Source organism: Pelophylax lessonae, assembly GCF_965119305.1.
Source record: "Pelophylax lessonae genome assembly, chromosome: 1".
Lineage (NCBI taxonomy): Eukaryota > Metazoa > Chordata > Amphibia > Anura > Ranidae > Pelophylax > Pelophylax lessonae.
In genome coordinates, this window is record NC_138768.1 from 525366649 (window position 1) to 525393504 (window position 26856).

At 44.0% G+C, this 26856-nt stretch overlaps 1 protein-coding gene across 1 annotated transcript in view; it reads right to left on the reverse strand.

Moving 5' to 3' along the window:
- Positions 1-26856, reverse strand: part of LOC309564013 (neuronal acetylcholine receptor subunit alpha-7-like) — a 324105-nt gene that overhangs the window by 172580 nt on the left and 124669 nt on the right. The window lies entirely within an intron of this gene.

Genomic DNA, 26856 nt, shown 5'->3' on the forward strand with positions numbered 1-26856 from the left:
ATTCCTGGTGAAGACAAGGTAAATAAAGAAGAAACAATAAGAAAACCAAGAACAATATGGATGCGCAAAAGTACAGCAAACCATAGAAACCAGAATTACCTATTTGAGCTGAGGGGAATACTACATTGTAGAACATTCTCTGACTGGCCTATTGGTTACTATGGAAAAATGGTAAGACCACAGAATAGTACCAAATGCTGGAATGCGATAGAGTACAAATTATTTATAAGTATATAACTGGGAAATATTTATATGCCTGAACACTTCCATTACATCGAATGCCTAATATATCTGGATGTTAATCAATAATGGCACACAATCCGTTTTTACAATCTGTTATACAGAACACTTAAAGTCACCCTGAAGACTCATGTTGTTTTACCTAAAATAAAAGAGGAGATTTAAACTAGCCTACTCTTTGCAATGTTTTTGCAGAGTGGCCCTCTTTCCTCCATTCCTGGGGCCCCCTGCCGACGCTCTCAGCTCCTCCTTTTCTCTGAGTGTCTTAAGCCAATGGCTCCATCTGCTGTCTCTGTGCCTGTGAGAGCAGGGAGAGGGAACCAGCACTGCTGCAGACGGGCACAGCGGTGAATCGATGCAGGACAGGTAAGTGTTTAGGGAGAGGGGTGGGGGGAACAATTAGTGGAAGTGTTTTTTACCTGAATGCTGTTCATGAATTAAAGTAAAAAAACTTTTTTGCTTTAGAACCACTTTTAAAACCAACTCCAGGAAACTTCAAAATGATCCCTGTTAATTGCTTATGTAGTCTAGAGGAGAGTGAAAACACCCTATGTTCTTTAAAAAGGCCCACATCAGACTCACCACTGCCTCTTTAAAGCAGAACTACACTGCATCCTAGCACCACAAACCAAAAACACTATTTGATTCATTTTTAATATTCAAAAAAAACTCACCTATTCATCCATGTCTTAATGCTTTATTTTGCTGAGAAAGCACTTTGAAAAACACCCACTTGCATTTCTAGCTCTGGCCATCTTGAGTAAGGGCAGATAATTCATGTAGTATTTACTTCCTGGAATCCACATACCCTACCATACCCCTAGCACAGGTATACATGCAGGAGGGTGATCTTGGCTGAGACAATCCCTCCTCCCCTCCTGAAGACTCCTGGGAATATGACATCATTTGCCTAGGCCTGGAAACCAGGAAGAAACTGAACTGAAGACATGTAAAAAAAAAAATGTAAATATGATATACTTTCATATCTATTTACCAATGCTAGCAACATAAGGATTAAACATAATCAATGTTGATTATGAGAGTGAACATTCAGAGAAAAGGGGGAGCAGAGAGTGTCAGCAGGGGACTCCAGAAAAGGAGGAGTCCCCTGCTGACACTCTCTGCTCCCCCTTTTCTCTGAATGCCTTCTGAGCCAATGGCTCCCTCTGCTGGCTCTGTGCCTATGGATCGATACATGACAGGTAGAAATTAACAGAGGATATGTAAAAAAAATGTAAATATGATATACTTTCCAATCTATTTACTAATGCTAGCAACATAAGGATTAAAAATAATCAATGTTGATTAAGAGAGTGAAGTTCTGCTTTAAGCTCACTGTGTCATAAGAGTGGTCTAAGTTCTCAAAGTGTGTGTGTGATGTTTGTCTACCTTTGTTTCACATTGGTTCCTATGGGCTCGACCGTAAAGATCTTCTACTGCCACCCAGATCTTAAAATCTTAGGATAGAGCTGTGTGTCCAAAAGTCTGTGTACTTGGAGTGGAGTTTTGCTGAGAAAGTTTAGTCTGTAAAACCTGTATATTGCTGGCGGAGCAAATGTTTTCTTATTTTCTCTTCTCTTTTAAATACAAAGTCTCATGTTTTTATGAAACTCATGTAAGTGCATCTTCCTGGTCACTCAATACCCATGAGATTTTTATGTATTCTGTTCAGGTAATGTTTGTTGGATGCCTTTTGGTTGCTATGGTATCAGGATTTTATGTTTGTCATCTCCTTGACCTTCACATATACCTTGTATTGAGTTTCAAGGTGCTGTGAGCTTCTAGTTTGATGCTACAATTGTAGCACTGTTACAATTTCCTTCTGTCAACATGCGTCATAATTCCTAGTTGACCAAGTGGGCCATGAAAAAGTATTGACCCTGGTCCTAGCTGTTCCCATGCCTTGATTGTGTTTGTGTAACATTCAAATGCAACAGGACAATAAAGGGTTATGTAACCCATTGGAATGATATTTACACTTCACAACTCCATTATATTCATCTGAAGGTTGACAGGTATCCTACTGTTATCTACTGATATATTTCTGTTCAGTTGTATGCAAACAGAAAGATAACAATGCACTCTCCCACTGATATCCACCTTGTTGCAGATTATAGTGTCTTGTCAAAGTAAATCAGTATGTTATAACATGAAAAACATAACTAAAGGCAATGATATCAATGTCAGTAAAAAGATATTCTAAGACTAACTTATTTTATTATTATTTTTTTTTAGATTGTGCAGAATCTCTTGCTTGCTGAAGCTTAACATTTTCAGATATTGGAAACGAATTGTGCTTGTCTTTAGTCCTGGCTTTTTAACCACTTAAGCCCCGGAAGATTTTACCCCCTTCCTGACCAGGGTGTTTTTTGCGATTTTTTACTGCTTGATTTTAACGGACAATTGCGCGGTCGTGTAACGCTGTACCTAAACAAATTTGACGTCCTTTTTTTCCCACAAACAGAGCTTTCTTTTGGTGGTATTTGATCACCTGTGCGATTTTTTGATCATGCGCTATAAACAAAAAAAAAGAGCGTAAATTTTTGAAAAATAACAATATTTTTCACATTTTTTTATATGAAATTCCCCCCCCAAAAAAATGTAAAAATCAAAATTTTTTAACATTTTCGGCCAATTTGTTTTATGCTACATATGTTTGGTAAAAAAATAGCAAAAAGCGCATTTTGATTGGTTTGCGCAAAGGTTATCGCGTTTACTAACAAAGGGAAAGATTTTTGTCATTTTTGGTGTTTTTTTTTTTAACGAGTAATGGCGGCGATCTGCGATTTTTTTTTTCGGGACTGCGACATTGCAGCGGACAGATCGGACCCTTGACTGACGTTTTTGACACTTTTGGGGTTACCAGTGACATTACTACAGTAATCAGTGCTATACATATGCACTGTTACTGTAAAAATGACACTGGCAGGGAAGGGGTTAACTGTATTGGAGAGGGAGGGGTTGAGTGTGTCCTAGGGGCGTGATTCTAACTGTGATTGGACATGGCTACTAGTGTAAAAACAGAGATCAACGGTCCTACATAGTAGAACCGTCTGATCTCCATTTTTACACAGGGGAGAATGACGGGAGGCTTGTTTACATTAGCCACCTGCCTTTCTCCCTTCCCGGCGAACGATCGCGAGTGACCGGCGGACATCGGGTCCGCCGGTCACACGCACTGACTTGTTAGGGAACGAGCCGGCTATTTACTCGCAAGTCAGTGACAGGCTAGTGATGTACCGGTACGTCACTTTGCCTGGCCGGGGCTGCCCGCCGCAGTATATGTACTTGCGGCGGTCGGTAAGTGGTTAAGCTTTTAAAAATGACATAACAAAGCAAACATTAATATCCAGAAAGCTTTATAAGTGTCCTTGACAATTTAAAACCTTGATTAGAATGTATAATTTCACGCTATAAGAGTTTTAATGCTTTTATATTTTTATCTAGAACGAAGAAATGTATTACAGAGTGATCTTTTTGCCCAGAACATTAATATCAGTATGAGTTTACTACCTGCTTAGTCACAATTCTAGGTAAGATATGATGAATTCAGTCACAGGCAAAAACCACCACACTTGCTTACTCAGCCTGGCTTTACGCAAACCATTTATAAACATACCTTGCTTTCTTTAAGGCAATCACAGTCTTGGTTAGCCTAAAGCCGAAGTTTAGCTAAAACAAAAAATCCATACAGATTTAATCACTTACCTGTAATGAAGTATGTTTCATGTTGTGCAGACAGATGGATCCTTGAGAAATTTTCACAGCAGGGATGCCAGTCTTCTTCCTGCCACTGAACTTCTGGTGCTGCAATGATTAACAGTTTCAAGTCTTCAGGCAGAACAGCAGTACAGATGGTCATCCTTCATTGAAAAAAAGTTATTTCATTTATTACATGTGATCTGTGAATGGAGGAGAATCTGAGCAGTCACAGGATTCTCTCCCCCTAATCACAGATCATGTTACAAGCAGTATAATCAATGAAAGAACTTTTCTCTATGGAAGAGGAAAAAGGAGGGGTAGGTCCCAGTCAGACCATCTGTACTGCTGTTCTGCCTGAAGACCTGTAAGTTTTTGCAGCACCAGAAGCTCAGAGTCAGGAAGAGGACAGGGCATTCCTGCATAAAGGATATTATCCAGGATCCAGCTTCCTGCACATAGTGGGACATCCTGATGTGACTAAAGCTTTAAAGGGAATATGTCGTATTGCCTTTGACTTCCAGGATGTAGTGCCCAGCCCTGAACATCACCCGTCCCAGTGAACTTACACAGTGTTAAGAACCACAACTTTGATAGACAGACAAACAGATGAAGGTAGCTGAGAAGCAAATTCTTCAAACTGAGAAGAAATCCCCCCCTTCTGATAGCTGTCAGTGGCATAAGTGTTCACAGTAGATAAACTCATTGTCTTCTACTCTGTTCTGGTGACTGTAAAACTATAAAAATGTGGATTTCCCTTCTGTTTCTGTCCTGGGGCAAATAGCGATGGTGAATCACCCCAGTAACATAGACCTTAAAAAAGACCTCATAGAGGTGATGATACTTCTGCGCAGTTTGGGTTTAAGTTCCACTGTAAATAACCTACTAGCAATATTTACTGATAATAAATATATATTGTTACTGATAGTAATATAAGATACGAAAAAAAAAAAAAACAATGTATGCATATGTTTTTGGATTGGCTTAAAGAGGAGCTCCAGGCTCCTTCTTTAGAAAAAAAAATTAAAAGTCAGCAGCTACAAGTACTGTAGCTGCTGAATTTTAATAGTAAGGACACTTACCTGTCCAGGAATCGAGCGGTATCCTTATCCAAGCCTATTTTTTAATCGGCTTTTGGGTGCTGCCACCACCATCTTCACTAAGGGGAATGGGCAGTGAAGTGCGCTCTGTGAATGGGCCAGCTGTGGGGGAAGGAGGATGGGGGCTGCGGCAAACTCACCCGGAAGTGGGAGCTGATACCTGTCAAAACCAGGTACCTGCCCCCCCCAACTCCCAACCTTCCCCTTTTGGGTGGAGCTCCCTTTTAAGCTACACAGTTGACACAAGCTTTTTTTAAGGGCCTGTGTTGACAGGCTTTTGTTTGCATCAGAATCCCCTTAAAAATCAATGGGAATGCAAAAGTAGCTCGAAGCAGGTTAATGCAGCTTAGAAAGAGGACAAATGCAAGTCAGAAGGAAGTAAACTGCAGGTCAAAAGCACCTGTAAATGAACTCGGAATGATCTCAGATGCATCTCAAATGCAAGCAGAATGCACATGAAATCTAACTGCTTTTTCCCATCGATACAGGCCATAAACCATAATCATTCATTTTTTTCAGTTGAAGTAAATTAGGGGCAGTTTTACTATAGCACTGGAGTTCTAAAAGTATATTTTAACTGAACGCTCTATGTATGGTACTTGCATGCTCTACTCAATACCAAATGGGTTTCCTTTACTGGGTAATTAGAAGTAAATGGCTTCATTGTTTCTAGTATACAGTCTATTGCTCTTTGTTGGTAACTATGTTTCATTCTCCTCTATTTCTTTCAACTATTGCCTTCATTGAAGTAATATTAGTAATAAATTGCATCCTACAAAGAAGTCCATATACAGTAGAGCTCATCAGCCAAGTAATAGAATGTATATTTTGCTGCTTCTTATAGAAATTGATTAATTGTAACCTAATGTATCATTAGCCATTAAGACAGTTTATTTTAATTACATTTTTATCTATTTGGTAATGTTTGAGCTGTGCCTATATAAATATACATAAAAGTCCACTATACTTTGGCTGGTGTCTCGCCTGGCCTGTAAGTTATTGTACATTTTTACCAAGCTCTATTCTGGATAGTCTTGGGTACATTAAGCCCTAACCGTTATTTAGCCCCTGTGGGATGGTGATTGCCATAGACATGGTTAGTGGTACTAATGCTGGTCTCTCTGAAAGTCATAATTTTGTACTATCAATTTACAGGATGATTATATAGAAGGATAATACTGAAATGTCAAAATACAGTTATCTACAGCAAGTCATTTAATTTTGTATCTATACTTGTAAGTTCAATAGATCCCTATATCATCATAATTAAAATGGAGTTTCCTTACCTAGATAAATCATTTCATTTGTGTATATCCATATTACTGTGACCTTCTTTTGCAGTATAAACACTGAAAAGAATTAATCATTTTTGATGGCGCCAAATCTCATCTAAATTACAATTGCCACAAACCTTGTGCTGTGAATAATAGGCTGGTCAAATTACCTAATGTGATGTGAAAGCCATCCCGGTCATGCTGTCAGCTGTCACAAGCTCCAGAAGATAAGCACAGTGATAGTTTTATCAAACTGATTTAATGCAAATATCAAGCATGAACAAATAGATCAGCAAATTAGAAATACAGCTTTATATGAACATTCAAATGAAAGCTCTGATTATCTAGTGACACGTCATACAGATGATCTGCCTGGAGCTGGAAATATAAAATAAAAGTATACAAGGATATTTACTAGGAAATTCCAGTAAATATTTTAAAGGAAAAAAAAATCACTTTAAATGGTTTATCTAGGTATGATACTATTCACGTTGCTTGTTTTAGCTTGTAGGCTTGCCTTGCTTTAGCTTGTTTAGCCTTTGTAGAATGTAGAGCAGCCAGTGCAATACAGGGATTAACCACTTAAGCCCCGGAAGATTTTACCCCCTTCCTGACCAGGGGGTATTTTGCGATTCGGCACTGCGTGACTTTAACAGACAATTGCGCGGTCGTGCGATGCTGTACCCAAATGAAATTGACGTCCTTATTTTCCCACAAACAGAGCTTTCTTTTGGTGGTATTTGATCACCTGTGCAATTTTTTGATCATGCGCTATAAACAAAAAAAGAGCGACAATTTTGCAAAAATAACAATATTGTTCACATTTTTTTATATGAAATTCCCCCCCCCAAAAAAATTTAAAAATCAAAGTTTTTTAACATTTTAGGCCAATTTGTTTTCTGCTACATATGTTTGGTAAAAAAAATCGCAAAAAGCGTATTTTGATTGGTTTGCGCAAAAGTTATTGCGTTTACTAACTAAGGGAAAAATTTTTGTCATTTTTATTGTTTTTTTTAACGAGTAATGGCGGCGATCTGCGATTTTTTTTGCGGGACTGCGACATTGCGGCGGACAGACCGGACCCTTGACTGACATTTTTGACACTTTTGGGGGTACCAGTGACATTACTACAGTAATCAGTGCTATACATATGCACTGTTACTGTAAAAATTACACTGGGAGGGAAGGGGTTAACTTTATTGGAGACAGAGGGGTAAAGTGTGTCCCTAGGGGCGTGCTTCTAACTGTGATTGGATGTGGCTGTGTGTGTAACAGCAGAGATCAACAGTGCTACATAGCAGGACCGTATGATCTGTGCTGTTACACAGGGGAGAATGACAGGCGGCTGTGTTTACATTAGCCGCCTGCCTTTCTCCCGCTGTATCCGACTATCGCGAGTGACCGGCGGACAGTGTCTCTACAGTGCCCATCAGTGCCACTACAAGTGTTCACCCGTGCTGCTATAGTGTCTACTAGTGCAAATCAGTGCCCATAAGTGAATGCTCATCAGTGCCACCCTATCAGTGGATCCTCATCAGCGTCCGTCAGTGCTACCTCATCAGTGCACATCAGTGCCAGCTAATCAGTGCAACCTCAGTGCAGTGCATTAGTGCACCCTCATCAGCACCAATTAGTGCACCCTCATCAGAACCCAGCAGTGCAGCCTCTGCAGGACCCAGTAGTGCAGTCTCATTAGACCAGCCTCATCAGCACCGCCATATTTTTCCCTATCACAGCACAGCCCACAGTCATCACCAGTATAGCAAAAAAAGGTTTTTCCAGATAGGAGGCATACCAGCTTCTAAGCTTGAGTGACGAGAGCAGCGGGGAGCTCTGAGTCTGAGTCCAATTCTGATTCGGCATTTGAACCCGTTTTAAGCAGTGGGTCTGATACAGAATTGGAGGAAGAATGTGTGCCAATAAAATAAAGGCGTTCTGGCGAGGGGCAGGCTACCACAAGTAATGCAGTGGCATCAACCAGCTGCTCTATGCCATCCACCAGAAGCGCAGTGGCATCTACTAGTAGGGCAGTGCCATCCACGAGAAATGGAGCACCACTGCAAGAAAGACCAAGCACTAGTGGGGTGCCATCTCAGCCCCAAAGGTTTAGGACCCATGCCAGCCTTCCCAATGCCATTCAAAACCCTCTGTGGCTTCCCCCTAATTCAGGAGCAGCACACATCTCCCGTTTTACTGCCCAGCCAGGTGTCCAAGTTAGTACAGAGAACTTTGTCCCTTTTAATTTTTTTAATTTGACTTTTATCCAAGACCTTCTATCTTCCATCGTGGCCCAGTGTAACCTCTAAGCACAACAATTTATCTCAATAAACCCAGATTCAAATTACGCCCGTCCCTTTGAGTGGAGAGAACTAACCGTGGAGGAATTTAAAATATTTTTGGGCCTCACTTTGAATATGGGGCTCACAAAAAAAAATTGTACTCCTATTGGTCAACCCACCCTATCCACCACATGCCAATCTTCTCCTCCATTATGCCAAGATCAAGATACCTAATGATTATGCGGTTCCTTAATTACAACGACAACACCCAGTGCCCTCCCCAAAATTACCCAGCATAAGACAAATTATTTAAAATTTGGCCACTTCTAAATTTTTTCTCAGAGAAATTTGCCCAGTTATTTACCCCTGACCAAAATATCTCCGTGGACGAATCACTTGTGCATTTTACCAGATGGCTCGGCTTCAAGCAGTTTATCCCCAGCAAAAGGGCTAGAAATAAGGTTAAGCTCTACAAGTTATGAAACAGAGCCACGGAGTACATCTACGCCTTTGTGGTGTATGAAGGGAAGGACACCCAGCTGCATCCCCCTGAATGCCCAGAGTACATTGGAGCCAGCAGAAAAGTTGTTTGGTAGCCTGTATATCCACTCCTGGAAAAGGGTTACCATCTATATGTGGATAACTTCTACACAAGCTTGCCTCTCTTCCGCAATCTTTACCAGAAGAAGACTCCAGCATATGGGACAGTGGGAGCCAATAGGAAGGGCTTCCCGCAAAGGCTTGCTAATGCAACACTACAACGAGGGGAGACATCAAGTTGTCAGAATAATGAGATATTGGCTATCCGGTGGAGGGACAGACAGAATGTCTACATGCTCTAATCCCTTCATAATGACACCTATGTGGAAATCCACAAAAGGAACGGCCCAATCAAGAAACCATCATGTGTGCACAACTATAATTTGTTCATGGGGGGAGCCGACTTCAATGGCCAAATGATTGAACCCTACCTTCCCACAAGAAAAACCCACCATTGGTATAAAAAAGTCTCTATTTTTTCAGTTTGGCCATGTATAATACTTATATTATTTATCGTAAATCTACTGAGAACCCCGTATCCTATCTTCAATACCAAGAAGAAATTATCCCCGCCCTTGTGTACCCCGAAGGCCCACCAGAAAGGATTCATTCAGATTCAGGGAGCAGACTCTATGAACGCCATTTTCCTGAGAAACTTCTCCACCGTGAAACGGGCCAAAGACGTCAAAAGAAATGCAGAGTGTGCTCTAGACAAGGAGTTATAAGAGACACCGCCTATTATTGCCCCCAGTGTCCTTCCCAACCAGGCCTCTGTATAGGTAACAGTTTTCACCGTTACCATACTTCTATACAGTATTAGTAAAGTATGGTAAACGTAATTCTGAAATCCTGAAATCCTGTCATTTACCTCCACACCCCTTATGCAACTGCACTAAATTGTACATAACTCTGCCTTCTCCGGAACTGACCCTGGCTTGTATTTGACCACGTGTCTGCCTAACGCTAAACTGTGAATACCTCTGCTTACTCTGGAACTGACCCTGGCCTGTTATACGACCACGCTTCTGCCTAACGCTAAACTGTACATACTGTTGCCCACTCTGGAACTGACCCTGGACTGTTTATTGACCTGTACTATGGATTATGCTCCTGCCTACTACTAGGACCAATATTTTGGCCCTGCTGGCAATATATCTACCTGCACTGATTCTGAACTGTATATGGGCAGTATTCCTGCCTGTACTGACTACGGACAATATTGTTGCCTGGACGATTCCGTTCGCAGTGGCTGACCATGCCCCTGCCTTCTGCCTGGAACAATGCTCTCCGGTGGACAACTGCACTACTAAAACCGCAGGTAATCTTTTGCTTACCCTTTGTTCTGCAGAATGTATTTAGGAGTGTAATTCTTTGTATGTACATGCTATGTGTTAGAAATATGAAGGGCCCTCAAAAGTGCGATAGGTTGTCAGGAAATTATATGTGTAATTTAGGCTCCTAGAATGCCTGGAGGTGCTACTTGCGTATTGGGCCTCTGTATGTGGCCAGGCTGTGTAAAGGTCTCACACATGTGGTATCGTTATACTCAGGAGGAGTAGCAGAATGTATTTTGGGGTGTAATTTGTGGTATGCACATGCTGTGTCTTTAAAAAAATGTGTTTTTTTTTTTGTAATTATATTTTTATTGCATAAAAGCATAAAAAACATAACATAAGAATGACATAACAGCAAATGTAACATTCAGTACAAGGAGTGGTGTCTCCAAAACAGTAATAAAACAGAAGACAACACAATGACAAAGCAGGTAAAGATACAGTACAAAACTGCAAAGCATGAGAAAAAATTCAGTAAAAACATGATAAAATGTCCACATACACAAGAAACAGTCTAGAAAAGAGCAAGGGGATCAAGGGGGATTTAAGGCATATGTATCCCAAGCTTCCCAGACAGCATTGAACTTGGGCAGCTCACCATGCACCCTTGCCGTCAAAGACTCCAAGTTCCGGATGTCAGAAACTAGTTTCCAAAAAAGAGCCTTGTCTGGAGGGGTCTCCTGCAGCCAGCATAGGGGAATGGCCCTCCTAGCAGCCAAAAGGAGAAAGGAAATCAGCCTGGATGCCGGCTTGGAGAGCCTGGGAAATGGCAGGCTGAGTAGACAATGCAAGGGGTCTAGTGGCAAATCCACTCCCACCACGGCTTTAAGAGTGTCCAGAACCATTGACCAAAAGGGACAAATAAGGGAACATGACCAAAAAAATATAATAAAGAGAACCTGTATCCCCCCTGCACCGCCAGCACAGGGCGGAACACGAGGGATTAATCTTATGAAGGCGTTCCAGGGTTCTATACCAAAAAAGAAGCACCTTGAGGGCAGTCTCTCTCTGAGCCACACAGCGGGAAGATTTAAAGGAAGACGTCCATATCCTATTCCACATGGGCAGCGTAATCGGCCGACCCAGTATCTCAGACCACCATCGCATGTAAAAATGTGAGTCAGCGAGCGGAACAGTGTCGTGTAAAATGGTATATATGGAATACACCAAATGTCCCTGATGGGGACCACGGCCACACAACAATTCAAAGGCCGTGGGCCTCTCCAGGGTAAATATCGGCGCTAGTTTCCGAAAAAAGTTGCGAACTTGCAGAAAAAAATAAAAGTACTGCTTCGGCAAAGAAAACTTTTCCCGAAGTTTCTCAAAAGTAAAAAGCGTACGGGACACTGGGTGGACAAGGCTGCGTAGCTGAAAAAGTGGAGGTTAAGTCCAGGCCTATAACCTACCCACCTGGAGACCGTCCGGGAGCAAGGGATTAAAAAGAATTGTGGTGAGGGGGGGGGCATGGCGAAGAGAGAGAGTACAGACCAAGGCACTTCCGCCAAACCCCCATGGTGACCAGCATTGAATCCAAACACATCCGCTTCAGGATGCCGTTCGCATACAAGGCCGGTGACCACACCATCGAGCAGGGATGTACCGGATAAATAATCCCCCTTTCAATCTCGGACCACCTGTTGAGGTGGGAGGCATAATAGTACTTCACTATGTCCGTAGCACCCAAACCCCCCGTGTCAGGGCACAAACACCAGGAGAAGGGCTCTAGGACCCAGCAGCGCTATCAGCACTTTGGCAGGAGAAGGACTTTAGGACCCAGCAGCACTACCAGCAATTTACCTGGGCCTATTTAAGGAAACCTGCCAGTGATTTTAGTTGCTGGTTGAACGTCAGCTCCTCCAGTGTGTTATCCCTGTGATATTCCAGTTCCTGTCTCCTGTTACCAACCCGGCTTATCCTTGACCTGTCTCCTGATTGCTTCCTGTGTTTGACCTCGGCTATCCACCTGACCACGCTTGCTCTGATATCCACCTGGCTCCTGATCTCGGCTATCCACCTGACCACGCTTGCTCTGATATCCACCTGGCTCCTGATCTTGGCTATCCACCCGACCACGTTCCAGTCTCAGCATTATCCAAGTCCTGCAAACACCTCACGGGCGCCACCTGTCTGCTGATTCCACTCCAGCACTCCAGCTGTACTCTGGATCCTCCTGCACACAATCCAGCAGGCGACCCGTGCTACTTTGGGCCTGACCTCTCCTGTTCTCATCCTCAGGGGGGTCTGGAACTTAGCCGCAAGGGAAGCCCTCTCTCTCCATTGGCCTCTAGCACCAGGTACGTGATAGTATCAACCAGCCAAGATGTCTGAGGCCGAGAGAGGTGCTTCCGCATTAGAGGCCCTATGTCAGCAGATTACAGTTCTTACACAAGCAGTCCAGAGCTTACAAGATGGCTACTTTCAGCTGGAAGGACGCCTTCACCCTCTCAGTTGTTCTGCTACAGCCGCACCTGCTATGGGTTTACCCCCTCCGGAGCCCAGAGTTCCCACTCCCGATCGCTTTTCAGATGACCGACGGAAATTCAGAGCTTTCAAAAATGCTTGTGACCTTTACTTTGCCCTGCAACCAAGGACTTTTTCTCTTGAGACTGTCAAGGTGGGTTTCATCATTTCACTCTTATCTGATGAGCCACAGTCCTGGGCTCATAATCTCATTGAGCAAAAGAACTCAGTCCTGGATTCAGTTTTCACCTTCTTCGAAGCTATGGCTACCTTATATGATGATCCACAACGGACGGCCACCGCAGAGTCGGCCCTTCATGCTCTTGTACAAGGCAGACGACCTGTGGAGGATTACATTGTGAAATTTCGCAAGTGGTCAGCTGATCCTGGGTGGAATGATGCCGCCCTAAAATACCAGTTCCGGCAAGGCTTATCTGAATCTCTCAAGGACGAGTTGGCTAGGATTGAGGCTCCCGCCTCACTAGAAAGTCTCATCCAAGTCTCTATCCAACTAGACCGACGGCTGCGGGAGCGAAGGTCCGAACGCACTCAGACCCTTCGACCCACATGGATAATGCCAAAGGTCCCAGGACCAACACTCCCAGCCTCTATTCCCCAGTCCATGAATATGTCCGATGGGGAACCCATGCAAACTGGCCTACTCCGCCCTACTTTAACTCCTGAAGAGAGAGCACGCAGACGACAGGATAACTTGTGTCTCTACTGTGGGACTTCGGGCCACTTCCTTCGCAGTTGTCCTGTTCGCCCAAGGAAGTCCAGCCTTCCACGCCCCTCTTACCTTGTCTGGGACTATATCCACTCATTTAATTCTCCCCATTTCTCTGCAGGTGGATGGAAAGGAAGTAAAGCTGCAGGCGATCATTGACTCTGGAGCCTGTAGTTGCTTCCTGGATATCAACCTAGCCAAGAACTTGCGCATACCCCTGAAACTGAAGGAACAAAGACTTGATGTACATTTAGCAGATGGCACTGCTCCTAGCTCTGGACCAGTCACTCAGGAGACTATCCCTGTCCTTGCCACAACAGAAGCAGGCCATCGGGAATTCCTCCGCTTTGATGTCATCAGGTCTCCTATTTTCCCAGCCATCCTAGGGATACCCTGGCTACGGGCCCACAACCCGCAAATTGACTGGCCCAAGGGAGAAATCATCTTCTCATCTTCCTATTGTCAGTAACACTGTGGCGTCCCCACGCCTGTCAACTCTTCAGTGTGTCTCTCCGTTCAACCTACACCGGATCCCTGTCATGCTGTTCCTTCAGCCTACCTTGACTTCCTTGATGTGTTTGACAAAAAAGGTGCCGATGCCTTGCCCCCACATTGGTCCTACGACTGCCCAATTGAGTTGCTACCTGGAGCAGAAGTCCCCTTTGGGCGCATCTTTCCGTTATCCGAAGTGGAGCTGGAGGCCCTCCGACAATATATAGATGAAAACCTTGCCAAAGGATTCATCCGCCCTTGATCGTCACCTGCTGGAGCTGGCATTTTCTTCGTCGAGAAGAAGGATCGTTCTCTCAGACCATGCATTGACTATAGGGACCTTAATAAAATTACTATCAAGAACAGATACCTACTCCCTCTCGTCCCTGAGTTATTCCAAAGATTCCGAACAGCCCAGGTTTTCACGAAGTTGGACTTGCGGGGGGCCTATAACCTGGTTCGTATTAGGGAAGGTGATGAGTGGAAGACCGCCTTCCGAACACGCTTTGGTCACTTTGAGTACCTTGTGATGCCCTTCGGGCTATGTAATGCCCCCGCCACATTCCAACATTTTGTGAATGATATTTTCAGAGAATACCTTGACCTGTTCTTAATCGTCTATCTGGACGACATACTAATTTTCTCAGCCTCGCTTGAACTCCATCGAGAGCACGTCAGAAAAGTGTTAAAGACCTTAAGAACCCATGGCTTATATGCTAAAGCAGAAAAGTGTGAGTTCGAGAAACAATCTATCCAGTTCTTAGGACTCATAATCTCCACGAAAGGGATTTCCATGGATCCTCAGAAGGTATCAGCAATCTTGGAATGGCCTGCACCTTCTGACAAGAAAGGGGTCCAGAGGTTTGTGGGCTTCGCTAATTTTTATAGGAAATTTATTCGGAATTTCTCAACTATTATTGCCCCGATCACCCAGCTCACTCGCCTGCACTCACGCTTCTCCTGGAACCAAGATTCTCAAGCAGCTTTCGAAAAACTGAAGGCTCTCTTCACCTCTGCTCCAGTGTTGCAACACCCTGACCCAGCTCTTCCCTTTGTCCTTGAGGTGGACGCATCCGAAGTAGCTACGGGAGCCGTGCTCTCGCAGCGTCAGGGCCCAAAGGCCATGCTCCACCCAGTAGCCTATTGCTCCAGGAAGCTGAATCAGGCCGAAAGAAACTATGACGTGGGTGACAGAGAACTCCTGGCAATTAAAGTTGCTCTCGAAGAATGGAGGTACCTCCTGGAGGGCGCTAACCATCCAATTATGATCTTCACAGATCACAAAAATTTGGAATATTTAAGATCTGCAAAACGCCTAAGACCTCGACAAGCCAGGTGGGCCTTATTCTTTTCGAGATTTAATTTCCACTTGACATACTGCCCAGGTTCCAAAAATGGGAAAGCCGATGCCCTGTCCAGGATGTTCCCCGAATCTGCTGAATGTGCTCCTCCAAGCACTATCTTATCTGCCCAAAATTTTTTGCTGATTCAACCTAACCTAAAGGCATCCATTGAACAAGCTTCTGTATCGTGCCCCGAATCCGAACATGACTTGTTAAGGAGGCAGGGTGGATTACTTTGGCACCAGGACAAAATCTTTGTACCTCAAGAAGCTAGGTCTCTGGTTCTCAGGGCATTCCACGACCACCGACTTGCAGGGCACTTTGGGGCCCGTAAAACTAACGAGCTCATTCAGCGGTCCTTTTGGTGGCCTAACCTCAGTCTGGACTGTAGATCCTACGTCAAGTCATGCACCATATGTCTACGTAGCAAAAGTGACAAAGTCAAAGCCTGGGGGTTATTAAGACCCTTGCCTATCCCTAATCGCCCCTGGGAAATGATTTCTATGGATTTTATTGTTGTATCTTCCTCCCTCTGAAAGATTCACGACCATTGTTGTTGTGGTAGACCGATTATCAAAAATGGCCCACTTCATACCAATGATTGGTACTCCCTCTGCAGCGGAAACCACTCACATGTTTATCAAGGAGATCATAAGACTTCATGGACTACCAAAGAACATTGTTTCAGATCGGGGGGTGCAATTCACCTCTAGGTTTTGGAGAGCCCTTTGTAAAGCCTTGGAAGTGGAACTCTGCTTATCATCTGCCTACCATCCCCAAAGTAATGGGCAAACGGAGCGTACTAACCAAACCCTCGAGCAATACCTCCGCTGCTTTTCAGCTTTTTCCCAAGATGACTGGGCATCCCTGCTTCCGCTGGCGGAATTTGCCTATGATAACTCTGTCCATTCAGCTACAAATCAGTCCCCATTCTGGGCTAATTATGGATTCCACCCTGCTGCCCTGCCTGAAATTATGCCTGAAACTTCTGTACCCACCTTGCAGGACAGACTTGTTTTCATTCAAAACAATTATCAGGTCCTCCGGGAGTCCATACAGAAAGCCCAAGTGGATTACAAAAAACACTTTGATCGGAAACGGAGGGGAAATCCTTCCTTCAAGGTTGGGGACAAAGTGTGGCTGTCTACTGCCAACCTGAAATTGGCCTGCCCTTCACGGAAGCTAGGGCCAAGGTATATTGGGCCTTTTCAGATCAAACGGGAAATTAACCCAGTGGCTTACGAACTATCTTTGCCTGACTCATATAGGATCCATCCGGTTTTTCACACCTCCTTGCTTAAACCAACTGTTCCAGATCCATTTCCAGGGAGAGTGGAGCCACCTCCACCGCCAGTGACGATTGGTGAGGACACAGAATTCGAGGTGGAAGCAATCCTGGACTGCAGGAAGAGAGGGAGACAAACCCAATTCTTAATTAAATGGAAAGGGTATCCACCCGAAGAAAGCTCATGGGAACCCGAAGCCAATGTACATGCCCCCAGACTCCTCCAAGAGTTTAAGGACAAATACCCAGAGAAAATTTCTCAAATAGGCATCCGGAGGCTGCCCGTCAGGGGGGGGCACTGTCAGGGCACAAACACCAGGAGAAGGGCTCTAGGACCCAGCAGCGCTATCAGCGCTTTGGCAGGAGAAGGACTTTAGGACCCAGCAGCACTACCAGCAATTTACCTGGGCCTATTTAAGGAAACCTGCCAGTGATTTTAGTTGCTGGTTGATCTTCAGCTCCTCCAGTGTGTTATCCCTGTGATATTCCAGTTCCTGTCTCCTGTTACCAACCCGGCTTGTCCTTGACCTGTCTCCTGATTGCTTCCTGTGTTTGACCTCGGCTATCCACCTGACCACGCTTGCTCTGATATCCACCTGGCTCCTGATCTCGGCTATCCACCTGACCACGCTTGCTCTGATATCCACCTGGCTCCTGATCTTGGCTATCCACCCGACCACGTTCCAGTCTCAGCATTATCCAAGTCCTGCAAACACCTCACGGGCGCCACCTGTCTGCTGATTCCAGCACTCCAGCTGTACTCTGGATCCTCCTGCACACAATCCAGCAGGCGACCCGTGCTACTTTGGGCCTGACCTCTCCTGTTCTCATCCTCAGGGGGGTCTGGAACTTAGCCGCAAGGGAAGCCCTCTCTCTCCATTGGCCTCTAGCACCAGGTACGTGATACCCCGCCTCCGAGGGGCAAACACCACCGAGAAGGCCACTCTATGCGCCTTATTATTCCAAATAAACCTCAGAAAGGTGCGTTGAAGGAGCTTGAGTTGCGGAAGCGGGACCGCTACTGGCAAGGTGTCAAACAAATAAAGCAATTTTGGCAAGATAGACATTTTTAAAACATTAATACGGCCCAATAAAGACAGGGGGAGGGCGGTCCACTGCTTCAGGGACACAGCTATCTCTCGGATGAAAGGAGTAAAATTGGCCGCATATAGCATGGAATGGGCAGGGGTCAAGTTCACCCCCAAATATTTAAGCGACTGCATGCACCACCTATAAGGATATGTATGTTGCAGTCGAAGCAATAGATCTGGGGGAACATGAAGGGGCATAGCCTCCGTTTTAGATGTATTGACCTTATACCCAGATATATCTCCAAAAGAATCTAGGAGGGCATGTAACGATGGCAAAGAAACTAGTGGGTTTGTCAAAGTCAAATTTGCAAACTTTTATAACAGAAACAAAGAAAAATGCATTTTTTTTTTTTTACAAAATGTTCACTCTTTTTTCATTTATAGTGCAAAATATAAAAACCCCAGTGGTGATTAAATACCACCAAAAGAAAGCTCTATTTGTGTGAAAAAAAGGATGGAAATTTCATGTGGGTACAGTGTTGCATGACTAATTGTCATTCAAAATGTGAGAGCACCGAAAGCTGAAAATTAGTCTGGTTTGGAAGGGGGTTTAAGTGCCCAGTGAGTAAGTGGTTAAAAATAGGCACTACATTGGCCTTATACCAATCCAGTGGTACTATGCCAGTCATTAAAGTGTCCCTAAAAAATTTGAAACAATGGCTTTGAAATGAATATAGTCAGTGCACACCTCAAAATAGTGCCGCATCCCAAAAAGATATACTAAATATAGAGAATCCTCTAGTTGTGGGACTTTAATAGTTGAAGTAAAAACAATTTTATTTAATATACATCCATAAAAGTACCGATACAAAAATATGTAACAGCATAAATATACAAATATGGTACAGCCAAAGAAAAAGACATGGAAATAAATGGTATAACACCATACAATACACTAGTATGAAATCAATCACCCAATCTTCCAACGCGTTCTGGGGCAGAAAAGCTCCTTCATCAGGGGTGTAACTGGAGATGACAACACATCGCACTCTGTGGTGTATAAACAAGATCCATGTCATGATTAAAAACAATACATAAAAAACAAAGCCAAGATCCCAGTGGAGTGTGTCAACATGTCCCACTCATCAGATGTAATAGAACTATATGGAGACACTAGAATATACAGAAGGGCTGTAATTTCACCAGCCACAACATTTTGAATGCTGCGGTCAAATAGAAGCGCAGACCCAGAAAGTATGATCCAGCATAGACAGATGGTGTATCACAAATGGAAGCAGGAATCCAATTCTTTTAGGATCCATTGGTGTATGCCATCTGGTCCAGGTGCTTTATTCACCTTTATGCCATCTAAATATTCTGGACCATATCAATCTTGAGTCATAGTTTAATGAATAAATATGAAAATAGCTGAAAAAGACATTTGCCTTCTTTTTGTCCCCAGTCACCCATTCTAGATTATTTTGCAAAGGGTCTACATGCTCAGACCTGATCTTTTTACTCTTAATATATTTTAAGAATTTTTGGGGGTTTGTCCTATTATCTTTTGCAATCTGTCATACGATTTGAACTTTTGCGACCTTGATTTCCTTTTTACATATTCTGTTATATTCTTTGTAACATTTATTTGATGAAAGTGTTCCTTCATTTTTATATTTTTTAAAAGCCATTTTCCTATTTTTTAAGCTTTTTTTAACTTTGGCTGTGAGCCACAAAGATTTTATTTTAAGCCTTTTAAACGTTCTGCCTATGGGAATATAGTGTGCAGTGTGTTCACTTACAGTCTTTTTGAAGAATTCCCATTTTTTTTCTGTTCATCGATGTCAATATTCCCTCACAGTCTAAGATTTGAAAAGCAGCCCTCATCCTTGGAAAATGTGCTCTCTTTTCTTTTAACCAAATCTCTCCTTTCCTTGGCTCCCTTCTCCAGAATAACACAGATCAGACACAGACATGGGGAAGCGGCATGGCTTGGGGGAGTCCCTGGATGTCATGGATCTAAATAGAATATGGCTGTCTACAGCCAAATGTTCCACTGACATCCAAGCCCGAGAGAATGCGCATAAAGTTCTCTTTTGGTGTTACATGACCCCTGAACACATAGCCAAATTTACCCCAACATGCTTTCTATTATGCTTTTGCGGCAGTAGAACTCTATAGCACATTTGGCGGCAAGGTCCCAAGGAACAAAAAGTATGGATACGATTCTACAACATGATGCAGATCATACTCCATAAAAACCTTGCTCACAATGCTTGGGAAGCAATTCCTAATAGGCCCATTCCTGACCTCACTTCCAACTAACGTAAACAAATCCTTCTCACTACTTGCCAAACTATAGTGAGCGCATGGAAACAACCTGAGCCTGATTGACGTAAAGCAACAGATTATGTGCACAATGGTCTATGAGAAACTCACCTCTATATTAAATTACTCACATTCTAAATTGTTGAAAGTCTGGTCCTTGGTGCTAGATTATACTCACCACCTTAACCTTTACTTTTTTCTCTTACTTTAATGCACTTCTGGGTCATGTTGTGTGTGGGGTTTTCTCCTGGCTGGGTACCTGATGCCTCCCCCTTTCCCATCCCTCCTGTTTCACCACACCTTACCTCTTTTTTTTCCTCCGTCTTCTCCCTATACCTTTACTGTCCTCTATGCAGACTCTCTATCTTTTTTAGCTTTTTCTTCACCCTTGTACATTTGCCCTCCTCACCACCTACTAGTTCCCTTTCCCTCACTCACTCTTCTTTACCATTCTACATATCTCCTAGATATTTGCAGCATCACTCTTCCATTTAGGCTTTACCCTCTAGGCCATATCCACTGCAGACCTATTAGCTACACCCTCTTGCTTAGGCTCAAGATTTCTAATGTTGATAAGCCTCTTAGTGATAAATACTAATTTCATTATAGTCAATGCCTGTTATTATGTCCTATTTGAAACCTTATGTATATATACATTTTTTGCATGGTGTACTATGTTGTATTCTGTACTAGGGATGAGCTTCAAGTTCGACGCGAACATCGGCTAGTCGTTTGTTCGTAGAACAATGAACAAACCGGGCCATTCGTGGGAAATTTGCCTGCCATAATACAATGCTTTTGATTGGCCAAAGCATGCACCTTGACCTGTATGCTTTGGCCAGTCACAGCACAATGTGTGTGATTGGTCAAAGGCAGGGTGCCTTTAGCCAATCACGGCTCAGGGGCTAAGTCCACGCCCCACACTATATAAAGGCTGCTTAAATGGCAAGTGCGTGCAGTGTGTTAGGAGTGGAGATTAGGCAGGATAGTTAGTGGAGTGTGTGGTTTATAGATTATTAGATCAGTCAGAGTAGTAGATCTATATATGTATCAGCTATTTCAGTGTGCCATTTATAGATGAATAGATCAGCCAGTGTAGTAGATCTATATATTTATCATCATAGTGGAGTATATATATATCAGCCATTGCAGTGTAGTCTAGGGCTGATTCTTATGTTACACAGTGTACTGCAGTCAGTCTAGTGCTGTGTCGTGATTGTAGTGGGGCCCCTGAAGTGTATTGTATACAACACATCTGTGTCACCCCACTGATCCCCCCCTTTTTTTTCATTGATATATATATATATATATATATATATATATATATATATATATATATACACTGTATATATATATTTTTTTTTTTATAGAAGCATCAGGTTCTGTTGCTGCAATATTAGTACTCCCCCCTTTTTGTCGCAGGTGATAGTGCGTCCTTCTGCATCAGCAGCGATTTATTTATTTATTTATTTATTTTCGAAGCAGCAATAATAAAATTAAGGGCATAATTGCTGCTCCCCTTGTGCAACTCGTCCTTTAGCTCCAGAAGTGGGTGTTTTTTTTTGGTGGGTGGTGAACCAGCAACAATAATATTAGGGCCATAATTGCTGTACCCCCTTGTGCATGTCAGGCGCTCTTCCTTCTGCTCCAGACGTGGTTCCTTTTTTTGGTGGGTGGTGAACCAGCAACAAAAATATTAGGGCCATAATTGCTGTACCCCCTTGTGCATCTCAGGCATTCTTCCTTCAGCTCCAGACATGGGTGTTTTTTGGTGGGTGGTGAACCAGCAACAATAATATTAGGGCCATAATTTCTGTACCCCTTGTGCATCTCAGGCGCTCTTCCTTCTCCTCCAGACGTGGGTGTTTTTTTGGTGGGTGGTGAACCAGTAACAATAATATTATGGCCATAATTGCTGTACCCCCTTGTGCATCTCAGGCACTCTTCCTTCTGCTCCTGATGTGGGTGTTTTTTGGTGGGTGGTGAACCAGCAACAAAAATATTAGGACCATAATTGCTGTACCCCCTTGTGCATCTCAGGCGCTCTTCCTTCTGCTCCAGACGTGGGTGTTTTTTGGTGGGTGGTGAACCAGCAACATTAATATTAGGGCCATAACTGCTGTACCCCCTTGTGCATCTCAGGCACTCTTCCTTCTGCTCCAGACTTGGGTGTTGTTTTGGTGGGTGGTGAACCAGCAACAATAATATTAGGGCCATAATTGCTGTACCCCATTGTGCATCTCAGGCGCTCTTCCTTCAGCTCCAGACGTGGGTGTTTTTTTGGTGGGGGGTGAACCAGCAACAATAATATTAGGGCCATAATTTCTGTACCCCTTTTGCATCTCAGGCACTCTTCCTTCTGCTCCAGACGTGGGTGTTTTTTGGTGGGGGGTGAACCAGCAACAATAATATTAGGGCCATAATTGCTGTACCCCCCTTGTGCATCTCGGGCGCCATTCCTTCTGCCTCAGCAGGGGTTTTCTTTTTTTGGCTTTATTAATTGTTTCTTTATAAATTAAAAAACTAGAATAAAACAGTTTATAGTGCACCAAGCACAAAAGTATTGCACCCAAGCACCATATTCCCTTTCCACACTCTATACTAAAAAGTTATCAAACCCCCCCCCCCCCAAAAAAAAATAAAACACAATAATAAAACAGTTTTTAGTGAACCAAGCACAAAATTATTGCATCCAAGCATCATATTTCCATCACACATTCTATAATAATCAGTTATAAAAACCACCCCAAAATCCAAATCATGCTTGAAAGACCAAAAAGGAGAGGAAGACGCTCACAGGCCACTAAAATTGGTCAAGCAGCCTCTGTGTCCACAGGGAAAAGTGGTGGCCATGGACACGGTGCATCCTCTGCAGGCGTGGAACGCTTGTCCTTTTTTTACGGTGCTGGCCCTGTTATTGAGCCACAACATGGGTGGAGTGGATAACTAAGCCGTCCTCATCCTCCGCGTCCTCTTTCACACAGGCTCACACTAGATTGGGTGCAAGTATCTGTGGCACTCATTGCTATGCCATCATCCTTCTCAGTGCAGATTTTTGAGAAGACATGAGGTATAGTAGTGGTAGAGATCCCAGATGAGGAGCAAGGTGAAGTATGCTTTTCTTTATGATGTTGGTCTTTCAAGTGCTGTTGCCAATGGATTACATGGCAGGTCATCATATGTCTTGTCAAGCATGTGGTGCCCAAGTGGCTGGTGTTCTGGCCACACTTGATCCGCTTCAGACAGAGATTGCAAACAGCAACTCCGCGGTCTACTGCACATGTGTTGAAAAAAGCACACACCAATGAACTTTTGGAAACCAGTGGGGAGTTAACAGCGCCCTGCACCTGTAGAGCTTAGTGGTGTGATGCAATAGGGTGGCTGCCCTTAAGGCGGCCCCTGGAGCACATCCTGCCTCATTGGAGTTGTTCCACCTCCTCCTCACTATCCTCCTCTATTCTCTCAGGCACCCAAGTATAGTCAGTGACCTCATCATCGCCTCCCTCCTCATCACTAAAGCAAACTTGGCAGTATGCTGCAGCTATGGGAACATGACTGCTAGTTTCTTGTCGGTCATTGTCACCCCCTCGCTCGTTAATCCTTTTCTCAACCTGGGAACCAACATTGGAGCATTCAAATTGCTGCGCACCCTCCAGCATCATGTAACTGAGACTATGATCAAATAATTCTGGTGACTCCTCTGTGCATGATGGTGAGGATACAGAATGTGCAGCTGTAGACAAGGACCCTGTGAAACAGGCCAGAAAAGTCTGTGGCCATTTCCGATGGTCGTTCAATGCTAGTGGTTGGCTATCTGACATTCAACGGGAATTCATCCTGCCCACCAACCGCCTCATTTGTGACATACCCACCAGGTGGAACTCAACATTGGCAATGTTGCAGTGGCTGCACACGCAGCAGAGGGCCATTAATGAGTACCTGTGTGAGTATGGCACAAGGACAGGCTCAGGGGAGCTTGGCTTCTTTTCGCCATGCCAGTGGCTGCTGATAAAGGATGCATGCACTGTCCTGTCACCATTTGAGAATGCCACAAGGATGGTGAGCCAGGATGATGCATGCATCAGTGACACTATCCCTCTAGTCTTCCTGCGGGAGCTAACGCTTCGTGGAATCATGCACAGGGCATTTGAGGCAGAACAGCGGAAGGAAGAGGAGGACTTTTTTTCCTCACAAGGCCTCCTTTATGCAGATGTCATTCCTGCACGGCCACAAAACACACAGGAGCCAGAGGAAGAAGAGGAGGATTGTGGCAGCATGGATGTAGAGCAGGGGTAATGAATTAAAATTCAAGGAGGTCCGGTTGCTAAAATTTTCTTTGGGCTGAGGTCCGAATCTGAAGTCTTTGCTATGACTCCAATAAAGATTGGCAAAACAAAACGTGTCCATCAGCGTTGCTCTTAACATAAAATATGCCCATCCGAGTGCCCCCTAACATAAAATATGCCCATCAGAGTGCCCCCTAACATAAAATGTGCCCATCAGAGTGCCCCCTAACATAAAATATGCCCTTAGCATACAATTTGCTCATCAGCGTGACCCTTAACATAAAATAAGGGACACGCTGATGGGCATATTTTATGTTAGGGGGCACCCAGATGGACACATTTTATGTTAGGGGGCACTCTGATGGGCACATTTTATGTTTGGGGGCACTCTGATGGGCATATTTTATGTTAGGGGGCACTCAGATGGACACATTTTATGTTAGGGGGCACTCAGATGGACACATTTTATGTTAGGGGGCACTCTGATGGGCATATTTTATGTTAGGGGGCACTCTGATGGGCACATTTTATGTTAGGGGGCACTCTGATGGGCACATTTTATGTTAGGTTGCACTCTGATGGGCAAAACAAAACGTGTAAATCAGCGTTGCTCTTAACATAAAATATGGCCATTAGAGTGCCCCTTAACATAAAATATGCTCCTCAGCGTGCCCCTTAGCATTAAATATGCCCATCAGAGTGCCCCTTAGCATAAAATGTGTCCATCAGAGTGCCCCTTAGCATAAAATATGCCCATCAGAGTGCCCCCTAACATAAAATGTGCCCATCAGCGTGTCCCCTAACATAAAATGTGCCCATCAGCGTGCCCCCTAACATAAAATATGCCCATCAGAGTGCCCCTTAGCATAAAATAGGCCCATCAGCGTGACCCTTAACATAAAATAAGGGGCACGCTGATGGGCATATTTTATGTTAGGGGGCACTCTGATGGGCACATTTTATGTTAGGGGGCACTCTGAAGGGCACATTTTATGTTAGGGGGCACTCTGATGGGCACATTTTATGTTAGGGGGCACTCTGATGGGCAAAACAATACGTGTAAATCAGCGTTGCGCTTAACATAAAATATGCCCATTAGAGTGCCCCTTAACATTAAATATGCCCATTAGAGTGCCCCTTAACATTAAATATGCCCATTAGAGTGCCCCTTAACATAAAATAAGGGGTATGCTGATGGGCACATTTTATGTTTAGGGACGGCACTCTGATGGGCACATTTTTTTTTTTTATGGGGCACTCTAATGAGCACTACAAAATATGCCCATCAATCTGCACACTTTTAAAACCTCCCATCTGCTTTAAGTGCAGCTATGACCACATTACATTCTCCCCTTGTGCTCCACATACCTGGAGCCAGGAGCCGAGCCAGAAGCCGCGAGCAGGGGGGCGGGGCGCGCACATAATGTCACGCCCCAACTCGCTGCCTGGCTGAATGGGAGCCGCAGTCAGGAGCGGGGGGCGGGGCGCGCGTGTGACGTCACGCCCCTACTCGCGGCCCGACAGGACACCGGCCGGGAGCCGCAGCGCACACACAGTACGTCAGTGGTTGCTGGGACACCCGCAGTCCCAGCAAACCATTGAATCAATACAGGAGGCGGCCTCGCGGTCCGGGTGAAAGCATCGTGCGGGCCGCCAATGGACCGCGGGCCGCCATTTAGTGACGGCTGATGTAGAGGATAACATGCAGCAGTCTTCAAGGGATGGTTGTCATTCCCCAGAAACCAATTTTTCTGCACCTGTATGACAAGTACATGCGATTTCAAATTTGTACGGAATTTTTAACAGCAGGGCTCGTTCCTGGGGCCTCCCCCTTTTTTTTTTTTTATAATTTTGGCGTACCAGATCCAAATCCATACCAGATCCGAAGGGACTAGAGGGAGACCCTACGCCGTTTGTTTCTTTTTATTTTATCTGTATTGCAGGGAGCCGACAATACATTACAGCGGCGAGCAAGTTTAAATGAAATTTTTTTTTCTTTAGAAATGTCAGTAGTGCTGCAGCAGGCTACATACATCATACAGATGCGCTACTTTATAGGCACATTAAGGGGACCCCCCAGGCATGATATTTAAAGGAATTTTTCATTTTTTAATTGTTTCACTTTAAGCATCATGAAAATCACTGCTCCTTGCAAAACGATTGTTTTTTAAAAAAAGTTTTGCATTGGTACATGTCCCCCAGCACCCGGACCCCCTCCCCCCTACACTTTTTTGGGCAATAACTTTCATTTAAGCCTTTAAAATGAGGACTTTTGATTTTTGATGTTCGAGTCCCATAGAATTCAATGGAGTTAGATTATTCAACAAACTTTTCCCCCGTTCGTGGTGTTCTGGTGCAAACCGAACAGGAGAGTGTTCAGGTCATCACTATTCTGTACCGCACTGGCTGTCATTCTCAAGTAAAATCAATATAACAATTGA